The following is an 11,555-nucleotide window of genomic DNA, read 5'->3' on the forward strand; positions in this document are numbered from 1 at the left end:
ACCTCTATATACAGAGCGCGTGGTGGCGTTATATAAGGTGACAGCCGTAAGATGCCGCAGATGGCCACCATCCACCTCTATATACAGAGCATGTGGTGGCGTTATATAAGGTGACAGCCGTTAGATGCAGCAGATGGCCACCATCCACCTCTATATACAGAGCGTGTGGTGGCGTTATATAAGGTGACAGCCCTTAGATGCAGCAGATGGCCACCATCCACCTCTATATACAGAGCGTGTGGTGGCGTTATATAAGGTGACAGCCGTTAGATGCAGCAAATGGCCACCATCCACCTCTATATACAGAGCGTGTGGTGGTGTTATATAAGGTGACAGCAGCCGTTAGATGCCGCAGATGGCCACCATCCACCTCTATATACAGAGCGTGTGGTGGCGTTATATGAGGTGACAGCTGTTAGATGCAGCAGATGGCCACCATCCACCTCTATATACAGAGCGTGTGGTGGCGTTATATAAGGTGACAGCCGTTAGATGCAGCAGATGGCCACCATCCACCTCTATATACAGAGCGTGTGGTGGCGTTATATAAGGTGACAGCCGTTAGATGCAGCAGATGGCCACCATCCACCTCTATATACAGAGCATGTGGTGGCGTTATATAAGGTGACAGCCGTTAGATGCAGCAGATGGCCACCATCCACCTCTATATACAGAGCGTGTGGTGGCGTTATATAAGGTGACAGCCGTTAGATGCAGCAGATGGCCACCATCCACCTCTATATACAGAGCATGTGGTGGTGTTATATAAGGTGACAGCCGTTAGATGCAGCAGATGGCCACCGTCCATCTCTATATACAGAGCGTGTGGTGGCGTTATATAAGGTGACAGCCGTTAGATGCAGCAGATGGCCACCATCCACCTCTATATACAGAGCGTGTGGTGGCGATATATAAGGTGACAGCCGTTAGATGCAGCAGATGGCCACCATCCACCTCTATATACAGAGCGTGTTGTGGCGTTATATAAGGTGACAGCCGTTAGATGCAGCAAATGGCCACCATCCACCTCTATATACAGAGCATGTGGTGGTGTTATATAAGGTGACAGCCGTTAGATGCAGCAGATGGCCACCGTCCACCTCGATATACAGAGCGTGTGGTGGTGTTATATAAGGTGACAGCCGTTAGATGCAGGAGATGGCCACCATCCACCTCTATATACAGAGCGTGTGGTGGCGTTATATAAGGTGACAGCCGTTAGATGCAGGAGATGGCCACCATCCACCTCTATATACAGAGCGTGTGGGGGTGTTATATAAGGTGACAGCCGTTAGATGCAGCAGATGGCCACCATCCACCTCTATATACAGAGCGTGTGGTGGCGTTATATAAGGTGACAGCCGTTAGATGCAGCAGATGGCCACCATCCACCTCTATATACAGAGCGTGTGGTGGCGTTATATAAGGTGACAGCCGTTAGATGCAGCAGATGGCCACCATCCACCTCTATATACAGAGCGTGTGGTGGCGTTATATAAGGTGACAGCCGTTAGATACAGCAGATGGCCACCATCCACCTCTATATACAGAGCATGTGGTGGTGTTATATAAGGTGACAGCCGTTAGATGCAGCAGATGGCCACCGTCCATCTCTATATACAGAGCGTGTGGTGGCGTTATATAAGGTGACAGCCGTTAGATGCAGCAGATGGCCACCATCCACCTCTATATACAGAGCGTGTGGTGGCGATATATAAGGTGACAGCCGTTAGATGCAGCAGATGGCCACCATCCACCTCTATATACAGAGCGTGTTGTGGCGTTATATAAGGTGACAGCCGTTAGATGCAGCAGATGGCCACCATCCACCTCTATATACAGAGCATGTGGTGGTGTTATATAAGGTGACAGCCGTTAGATGCAGCAGATGGCCACCGTCCATCTCTATATACAGAGCGTGTGGTGGCGTTATATAAGGTGACAGCCGTTAGATGCAGCAGATGGCCACCATCCACCTCTATATACAGAGCGTGTGGTGGCGTTATATAAGGTGACAGCCGTTAGATGCAGCAGATGGTCACCATCCACCTCTATATACAGAGCGTGTGGTGGTGTTATATAAGGTGACAGCCGTTAGATGCAGCAGATGGCCACCATCCACCTCTATATACAGAGCGTGTGTGGGTGTTATATAAGGTGACAGCCGTTAGATGCAGCAGATGGCCACCATCCACCTCTATATACAGAGCATGTGGTGGTGTTATATAAGGTGACAGCCGTTAGATGCAGCAGATGGCCACCATCCACCTCTATATACAGAGCGTGTGGTGGTGTTATATATGGTGACAACTGTTAGATGCAGCAGATGGCCACCATCCACCTCTATATACAGAGCGTGTGGTGGCGTTATTTAAGGTGACAGCCGTTAGAGGCAGCAGATGGCCACCATCCACCTCTATATACAGAGCGTGTGGGGGTGTTATATAAGGTGACAGCTGTTAGATGCAGCAGATGGCCACCATCCACCTCTATATACAGAGCGTGTGTGGGTGTTATATAAGGTGACAGCCGTTAGATGCAGCAGATGGCCACCATCCACCTCTATATACAGAGCATGTGGTGGTGTTATATAAGGTGACAGCCGTTAGATGTAGCAGATGGCCACCATCCACCTCTATATACAGAGCGTGTGGTGGTGTTATATATGGTGACAACTGTTAGATGCAGCAGATGGCCACCATCCACCTCTATATACAGAGAGTGTGGTGGCGTTATATAAGGTGACAGCAGTTAGATGCAGCAGATGGCCACCATCCACCTCTATATACAGAGCGTGTGGTGGTGTTATATAAGGTGACAGCCGTTAGATGCAGCAGATGGCCACCATCCACCTCTATATACAGAGTGTGTGGTGGTGTTATATAAGGTGACAGCCGTTAGATGCAGCAGATGGCCACCATCCACCTTTAGGGCCTTATTTTGGTTCATTTTTTCTGACAAAATCCTTCTTAGATGGACAAAACCATGTGCACTGCAGGGGGGGCAGATGTAACATGTGCAGAGAGAATTAGATTTGGGTGAGTAATTTTGTTTCTGTGCAGGGTAAATACTGACTGCTTTATTTTTACACTGCAATATAGATCTCACTTTGAAGAAAAACCCCACCCAAATCTAATTCTCTCTGCACATGTTACATCTGCCCCACCTGCAGTGCACATGGTTTTGCCCATCTAAGAAGGATTTTGTCAGAAAGAATGAACCAAAATAAGGCCCTTAGTTCTGCTAGGGTTACCACCTAGTCCCTTTAATTCCGGACACATATTAATTACACAGGTTCTGTGGCTGGCTGACTTCAAGACTCCACTTCACCTGATTTTAAACTGCCACAGAACCTGTGTAATTAACATGTGTCCGGAATTAAAGGGACTAGGTGGTAACCCTAAGTTCTGCGTCACTAACTCCACTTCTTTCTTCCAATCGTTATCCTTTCCTACTGTAAACAAAGATTTAAGATATGACCTGAACTGGCGCACTGCTGCCGGGAGGTCTGTACTTTTCCCTGGTTATCACCCAATACATACCTCCCAACTGTCACGATTTAAGAGGGACAGTCCCGATTTTCGGGTCCTGTCCCTCTGTCCCACCCGCGGCAGGCATTGTCCCGCTGCGGGGGGGTGGCAGTTGGGAGACCCCCCAATCTAGTAGAATAGACGCTGTGCGCATGCGCACAGCGTCTATTCTCGTATGAAAATGAGGTCGCGGCTAATTAGCATAAGCCGCGCCCTCATTTGCATACGCACCGCCCCCTTTTCGGGCGCTCGCGCGGCTTCGCCGCGCGAGTGTCCCTAATTCCTCGGATCAAAAGTTGGGAGGTATGCCCAATAACCCACCAATTTACCAAATACACAAGCAATGGGAATTTCCAAGTCTCTGGCGCAATACTTGAATAAAGATGAATTTTGAAGAGTTGTAAAAATTCATCTTTATTCAAGTATTGCGCCAGAGACTTGTTATCCTTTCCTAGGAGTTTCTTCCTTACACATTAACCCTTTACTGCCCCTTACACGGGTTCATCCTTTATACATAGTAATCAGTGGCAAACACAGGATTTTTAAAAGGGGGGATCCAAATAATTGGTTATAGACCAATGGAATTTTTTTTCCCATTGCATCATTAATGATACAATGGAACTGGGGCTCTGTGTGATTCTTACACACAACTATATACAACTTTCACATCGCGATCCCAGGTCTGGCGCTTTTACACCCATTACGCAAGGGGCAACCTGGTTTTAACCCTTCTTATAACCCAGGTCGAATTGCCGGGTTGGTCGACACGGTTATAAGCTTTGGTTCTTTCACACCGTACCTTGACCCGGGTCCATATATCACCAACCCGGCAATAACCAGGGTCCATGGTACGGAGTGAAAGGGGTACTAGAAAGACACATGCACAGAAACCACCACCATTCCCCCCTTAGACAAAAAGCACCCCCTTAATAGACAGACTGAAAAGATACCATAATACCCCCCCCCCCCCCATAGACAGACAGAAAAGAGACCATCTTATCCCTCCCCAGAAATCACAATCACCCACCATAGACAGACTTTGCAGGCACAAACACCCTCCACCCCCCCCCCCCACAAACCCAAACTGGTGCTATAATGAATACTTAACTGCCACGATCACCTCCTCAGAAGGCAGCGCCGCTCTGTACCATCGCGTTTCTCTCCTCTCAGGCTCTAACAATGTGCATTTGACAGCAGGTCATTTGCATGCAATTTGGGCACTTTTTTTTGCAATTGTGGTGATCACTCGCATATAAAAAGTCTGAATAACATGTACTGTGCGAATCACACCGAAGCCTGGAAGTCACACCAGCTGCAGAAGTGATCTGCTGGATCACACACGAGCTGCGTAGGCTTTGCTGAGATCGCACGCGATATAACGTATGTGAAAAGACTGCATGCGATTCTGCCACACCGGACGGTCATGGGCAGCTCAAGTGGGGACTGCTTCTGACTTCTACACTCAGAGAAGTCGCCCTAGTGCAGTGGTTCCCAACCCTGGTCCTCAAGTACCCCCAACAGTGCACGTTTTGCAGGTCTCCACACAGAATCACAGGTGAAATAATTAGCTCCACCTGCGGATCTTTTAAAATGTGTCTGAATAATGAGTGCACCTGCTGGGTGACCTGGAAAATGTGCACTGTTGGGGGTACTTGAGGACCAGGGTTGGGAACCATTGCCCTAGTGTATGGGGGAATTAAGACATAGAGCAATTTAATCATGCATGGAATAGACATATGAATGTCTTCACAAAGAACTAAGGAACAAATACAGTTGTTGTTACTAAAAGGTATAAAAATGGGCAAAGTGGTTCTTATCTGCCGTCACATTCTATGTTTCTATGTAACCAGACCTTGGAGTTGTACAAGCCTGGGACTGCATGAATGAAATGCGATACTCACGGCTGACAAAGTTGTGATGTCATTTAGTTGTGATGTCAGTCACCAGCATCCTCTACAGAACGATGCATCTATACATCTGCAGATATACCGCCTGTTGGCAGTGCAGCAGGGCCGGTGCAATGGAATCGGTACATCTGTCAGAACAGACTTAGGTCTACAGTCATTAAGTCGACCCCGGAAGGTCGACTGGCCCCAAGGTCGACATGGGTCAAGGTCGACATGGGCCAAGGTCGACATGGTTCTAGGTCGACAGTCATTAGGTCGACATGAGTTTTTCACAAATTTTTTACCCGAATGTCGACACAGTCAACATGGACACAGTTGGAGTTGAACCGCAGCCCCTCGTGTCGCTCGCAATGCTTCGGGTACACTATTTTATTCTCCCACCACGCCCTAGTGGATGGTAGGGCATGAAATACCGCCTGTCGGCACATTTCGGCTCAAAAAACAGTGAAAAACTCATGTCGACCTAATACCATGTCGACATTGGCCCATGTCGACCTTAAGTCTTGTCGACCTTGACCCATGTCGACCTTTAACCCTGTCGACCTTGGGGCCAGTCGACCTTCCTTGGTCGACCTTATGACAGTCGACCTAAGTCTCTTCTGACAGATGACCGTTTCCCGGTGCAATATATCTGTGTAAAGCCCCGTACACACGGGGGAGATATATTGCTGCCATATATTGCTGAGCAATATATGGCTGAGCAATATATTGCTCAGTGTCTCCTTTTCATCAGCGACCAGAGATGGTCGCTGATGAAAAGGAAACTGCCGGGAGAGCCCGGCAGTGGTAATCAGCTGGTCGTAGGAGCATGTTCCTGCGACCAGCGATCACCACAGGGGTAGAAACGGGATCGCGCACCCGGCGATATATCGCCGGTCCACACTCCCATCGCGGGCAATATGGTCGCTTAGTGACCATATTTCCCGCGATATTACACAAAATCGCCCCTGTGTGTACGCACCTTAAGACGTTGTTTGCAGACTTATCACTGGTACACCAGCAGATCATCCCACAATGTATCGAACCAGAGGTGGTTTGGGTACTAATAGAGTCACTGGATTGCAGAGCTGCCATACTGCAGATGTAGGAGCCGGACTGGAGGCAAAGCCTGGGGGTAGGCTCCCCTGACAGGGTTTGTAGGGAGCTGACTAGCAGTTAGTCATAGGAGGAGTGCTTAAGGAGAGGGTCATAGGGGGAGGGGCTTAACGGGGTGTTGGAGGGGTTTATAAGCAGGGTTCAGGCAGGAAATAAGGGTCACTGGGAGATTTTCTCAACAGCTAAGCAGCGTGACATCTCCCATGGCTTCCCCAGGCAACGCTGATGCAGAGGTATCCGCTGCGCTTTCTGCCCTCAGGGAGGCAGCTGGCACCAGAGGGGCTGAGTGGCTGCAGCAGCAGATGTCAGGTCTGCTGGGGGGACTGGGAGCAGCAACGCAGGAGGCTGCTCCAGCGGGTGCACGGCCTCGGAGGTCCAGGCCTCCGGAGCACTTTAGCCCATCTGTGTCCCCCAGGGTTCAGCGCCGTTCACGGAGCCCCGTTAGGGACCCTCCAGGCCAGGCTGCGGGCCGGGCACCTTCCGCCCGCAGGACCAGGTCTGGGAGGAATCCAACCAGCAGGCGGAACCCTCCGCGCGGGGGGGATCCCCCCCACGTGCAAGAAGATCCGGCGTTGCGTGGTACTGGACCTGGTGCGGTGGGGCATGCGGGGCATGCTGCTGCCCAGCGCGGGGTGAGTCGTGCCAGGGGGGCAGAAGTACAGGCTGAGGACCGCAGGCCTGGTACACGGAGCGAGAGGCGCACGGCTGGCTCCGCCTCCAACGAGGTCACGCCGGCTGGTGCTGTGCCTGAGGGTCGGGATGACAGGAGAAGAGTGATGGCAGCGTCAGCAGATGATGGAGAAATACCTGGTCCTTCCTCATTGGCTGGAGTTCGTCAGGACACTGGACCTGCGGCTGCTGGGTTCACAGCCCCCAGGCAGCCTGGTGAGTCTGTCTCTATGTCTGTTAATGCTTTAGCGCAGAGTCAGGGGGGGGGAGGGTTAGCCCTCCAAGGGGAAATGAGTAGAGGTTTTACTGAATTATTGAGTGGTTTTGCAGAATGGTTGGTAGGTTTGCGGCAGGGGGCGGGGCCGTCCCCAGCGGCAGCATGGGTGCCGCAGAATGCGGGCACACCAGCTAGCATTAGTGTGCCAGTCAGTAATAGTGTGCCGGTTAGCAGTGGGGTGCCGGTTAGCAGTGGGGTGCCGGTGAACAGCGGGGTGCCGGTATCCGGCGGTGAGCAAAGTAGCAGTAGTGCAGGGACAGAAGGGGGCAGTGTTGGGACGCAGTAGGAGTGTGGGAGGCTCAGTGACACTGCAAAAGGGGAGGTGTACGTATGCTTTGAGGGGCCATTGGGGGCCCACCTGAAGCAGGAGGTGAGGGAGAAGATTTGGAAAGGGGAATACGTTGATATATTTTCATTGCTCCCTTTAGAGCGTTTTAATCTGGATAGGCCCCGTAAGGAGGAGAAGAAGGAGGAGGAGGAACGGCGGCGGTATCGGCTTATACCGCGGTCATTCACGAACTGGCTGCAAGCGTTTGCTATTTTAGCTAGTGTGATTGGGGAGAAGGCACCTGACAATTGTTCAGGCTTGTTTTGTTACATGGATGCGATAGGAGAGGCATACCGTGTGTATGGGGGCTTGGCTTGGCTCAGGTACGATGAGCAGTTTAGGCAGAGGAAGGCTGTTCGCCCTAACATACGTTGGGACCATAAGGATATTGCTTTATGGTTAAAGGTGACGGCTCCCACAAAAAGTGGGCAGCCCTTTCGTGGGGAGGGGGGGGGGGCCGAGGGAGGCCACAAATGGGACGGCCATGCAGAAGGGACTCTGCTTTGCCTTTAATGACGGGTCATGTCGTTTTGGGGCAAAATGCAAATTTAAACATGAATGTTCCTCGTGTGGAGGGACCCATGGGGCAAATAAATGCTTCAGAGGGAAGTCACGGGACGGTAATTCAAAAGGGGGAGACACCGGTTCGGCTGGAAAGGATGCTGGGCTATCTGCGTAGGTATCCTGACCAGCAGACAGCCGTGTTGTTGGAGGAGGGGTTTAGGGAAGGTTTTAAGATACCTTCCGACGTGCAGGTTTCAGGGGGCTTGGGGAGGAATTTGAAGTCTGCAAGGGAGCACCCAGAGGTGGTGCAGGATAAACTGCGTAAGGAGGTGCAGCTGGGTCGTATGGCTGGACCTTTTGGGTCGGCACCATGGCCAGATTTGATAGTCTCTCCATTGGGGGTGGTGCCAAAAAAGGAGGCGAACAAGTTTCGTCTTATACACCATTTATCTTTTCCAAAAGGGGCGTCGGTCAATGATGGCATTGACCCTGACATCTGCTCGGTGGTTTATACATCGTTTGACGCGGCTGTTCAGTGGGTGAAGCGGTTTGGGAAAGGGGCCAGGTTGGCAAAGACTGATATTGAATCGGCATTCCGTTTGCTGCCGGTTCACCCAACCAGTTTGCGTTTGTTGGGTTGTTGTTGGGACGGAGAATTTTTTGTTGATCGATGTTTACCGATGGGTTGTTCTTTGTCATGTGCTTATTTTGAGGCCTTTAGTTCTTTTTTGGAGTGGGTGGTTAAGGATGTCTCTGGGTGTAGTTCAGTTATTCATTACCTAGATGACTTTTTATGTATTGGTCCTGGGGGGACCGGAGTATGTGACTTATTGTTGAGGACTGTTGAAAGGGTGTCGGCAGACTTTGGGGTCCCGCTTGCTCCAGGTAAGACAGAGGGCCCTGCGACTGTGATTAGTTTTTTGGGTATTGTCATTGATACCGAGAATATGGAGTGCCGCTTGCCCGAGGAGAAATTGCTGGGTTTGAAGGCCGAGGTAGGGAGGGCATTGCTGTTGAAGAAGATTAGATTGCGGGAATTGCAATCCTTGCTGGGCAAACTGAATTTTGCGTGTTGCATTATGCCTATGGGCCGCATTTTCAGCAGGAGGCTGGCAGCTGCGACAGCAGGGGTGGTTCTTCCTCATCATTTTGTCAGATTAGGTAGTGAGTTGAAGGGGGACTTGCGGGTGTGGGCAACCTTTTTGGAAGCTTTTAACGGCAGAGCTTTGTGGATGTCAGACACATGTGTCGCTACTGAGCTAGACCTTTTCACAGACGCGGCCGGGAGTGGTGGGTTCGGGGCATATTGCCAGGGACATTGGTGTGTAGGCCGGTGGCCGGAGTCTTGGGTGCAGAGAGGCATGGTTAAAAACTTGGCATTGTTGGAGTTGTTTCCTATCTTGATAGCAGTAGTTGTTTGGGGGGAGCTATTCCGTAATAGGAAGATTTGTTTTCACTGCGATAATTTGGGGGTTGTCATGGCTATTAACCAATTGTCGGCATCTTCACTGTCAGTGGTCACTGTTTTGCAGCAGTTAGTATTGGAATGTCTGGCTTTGAATTTGTGGGTTGTGGCTAGGCACGTTCCCGGTGTCTCTAACGGCATTGCGGATGCTTTATCTCGTTCACAGTGGGAGCGTTTTCGGGAGTTGGCACCAGAGGCGGACAGGGAGGGGATCGGGTTCCCGAGTCGGCTCTGGGCTCTGCTGGACGGGTAGTCGATCAGCTCATCAGGGAATCCTTGGCCCCGAATACATGGTCGGCTTACAATCAGGAATGGCGGAGCTGGTTAGAATGGCGTGAGGTAGTAGGTCTGAAGGAGGATGATGACGAGTTGGCTGTCTTGCTATATATAGGCCATTGTAAGGAGATTGGTTGGTCAGTGGCAAAAATCACGCGCTGCATGGCGGGCTTGGCTTTTGGGCTTCGTGCAGGCGGCAGGCCTGACGTCACTAAGAATTTCCTGATTGCGCAGGCTTTGAAAGGTTGGAGGAGAGGTCATGTCGTACAGGATCAGAGAAGGCCGGTGTCTTTCCAGTTGTTACAGAATATGGGCATGAAGTTAGGGGAGGTCTGTAGCTCCGATTTTGAGGAAAGGTTGTTTGGGGTAGCTTTTTCGCTTGCCTTCTTCGGGGCACTGCGGATTGGGGAGCTCGTGAGTCCAAGCGTGTCCAGGCCGGGAGGTTTGTTAGGAGAGGATGTGGATTTATACTCGGATAGGGTGGAGCTAGTGGTGAGGAGGTCTAAGACGGATCAGTTAGGGAGGGGGAAGAAGGTAGTTCTCTTCTCTGTACCAGGCTCGGATATTTGCCCGGTGGCATGGCTGAGGATATTTAAGGAGGTCAGAGTGGGCAGGGAAAGGGAGCCTTTGCTGATGCATGCGAATGGATCCTTTTTATCACGGTTTCAGTTCACAAGTGTGTTTAGAGCAGTCCTGCGGACGTTGGGCCTCAAGGGGGAGGAATACGCGGGTCACTCTTTCCGCATTGGGGCCGCAACTGAGGCTGCTAGAATGGGATTTGGGGATGAGTTGATTAAGCGTATTGGGCGGTGGGAATCGTCTCGCTTTCGGTCTTATGTTCGTTTAGGGGATTGTTGAGGTTGACCGTGTTTTTTCTGTTTTAGGGCAGCCTCCGTGCCTGATTTGGATTTTAGGACATTCATATGTCTTTTGGGGAGCTTTGCGGGCGGATGTCAGACCGAACGGCCGCCAGCTGGGTTTGGATAGAGAGGAGGCAGTGGTTCGCTGGCTGGGAAAACGCGGTATGGTATGGAGTGGAGTGCTGCAGGAATTTCACCGTTTTGTTCGGCTCGATAGGGTTCCCGACATATTAGTTTTGCATGTGGGCGGGAATGACCTTGGGGGCAGACCATTTAGGGAGTTGATACGGGATATCAAGTTTGATCTCCTACGGTTATGGGCAATGTTTCCGGAATTAATCACGGTCTGGTCAGACATCGTGCCACGCCATTATTGGAGGGATGCGAGGTCGGCTGACAAGCTCAATAAGGCACGGATTAAAGTTAACAGGGCGATTGGGCGTTTTATGGCCAGGAACGGGGCTGTTGTGGTGAGGCACAGGGAACTTGAGTCTGGTTCCGGGGCATTTTGGAGAGGTGACGGTGTGCACCTGAATGCTGTGGGAATAGATGTTTGGTCTTTGGGACTACAAGAGGGAATAGAAACAGCGTTCCGGATGTGGGGGGGGCGCACGGGGTTAAGGGTTTAACCTCGTGCTTTGTGG

The sequence above is a fragment of the Crinia signifera genome, chromosome 2 (genome assembly GCF_055691185.1).
Source record: "Crinia signifera chromosome 2, ASM5569118v1, whole genome shotgun sequence".
Taxonomy (NCBI): domain Eukaryota; kingdom Metazoa; phylum Chordata; class Amphibia; order Anura; family Myobatrachidae; genus Crinia; species Crinia signifera.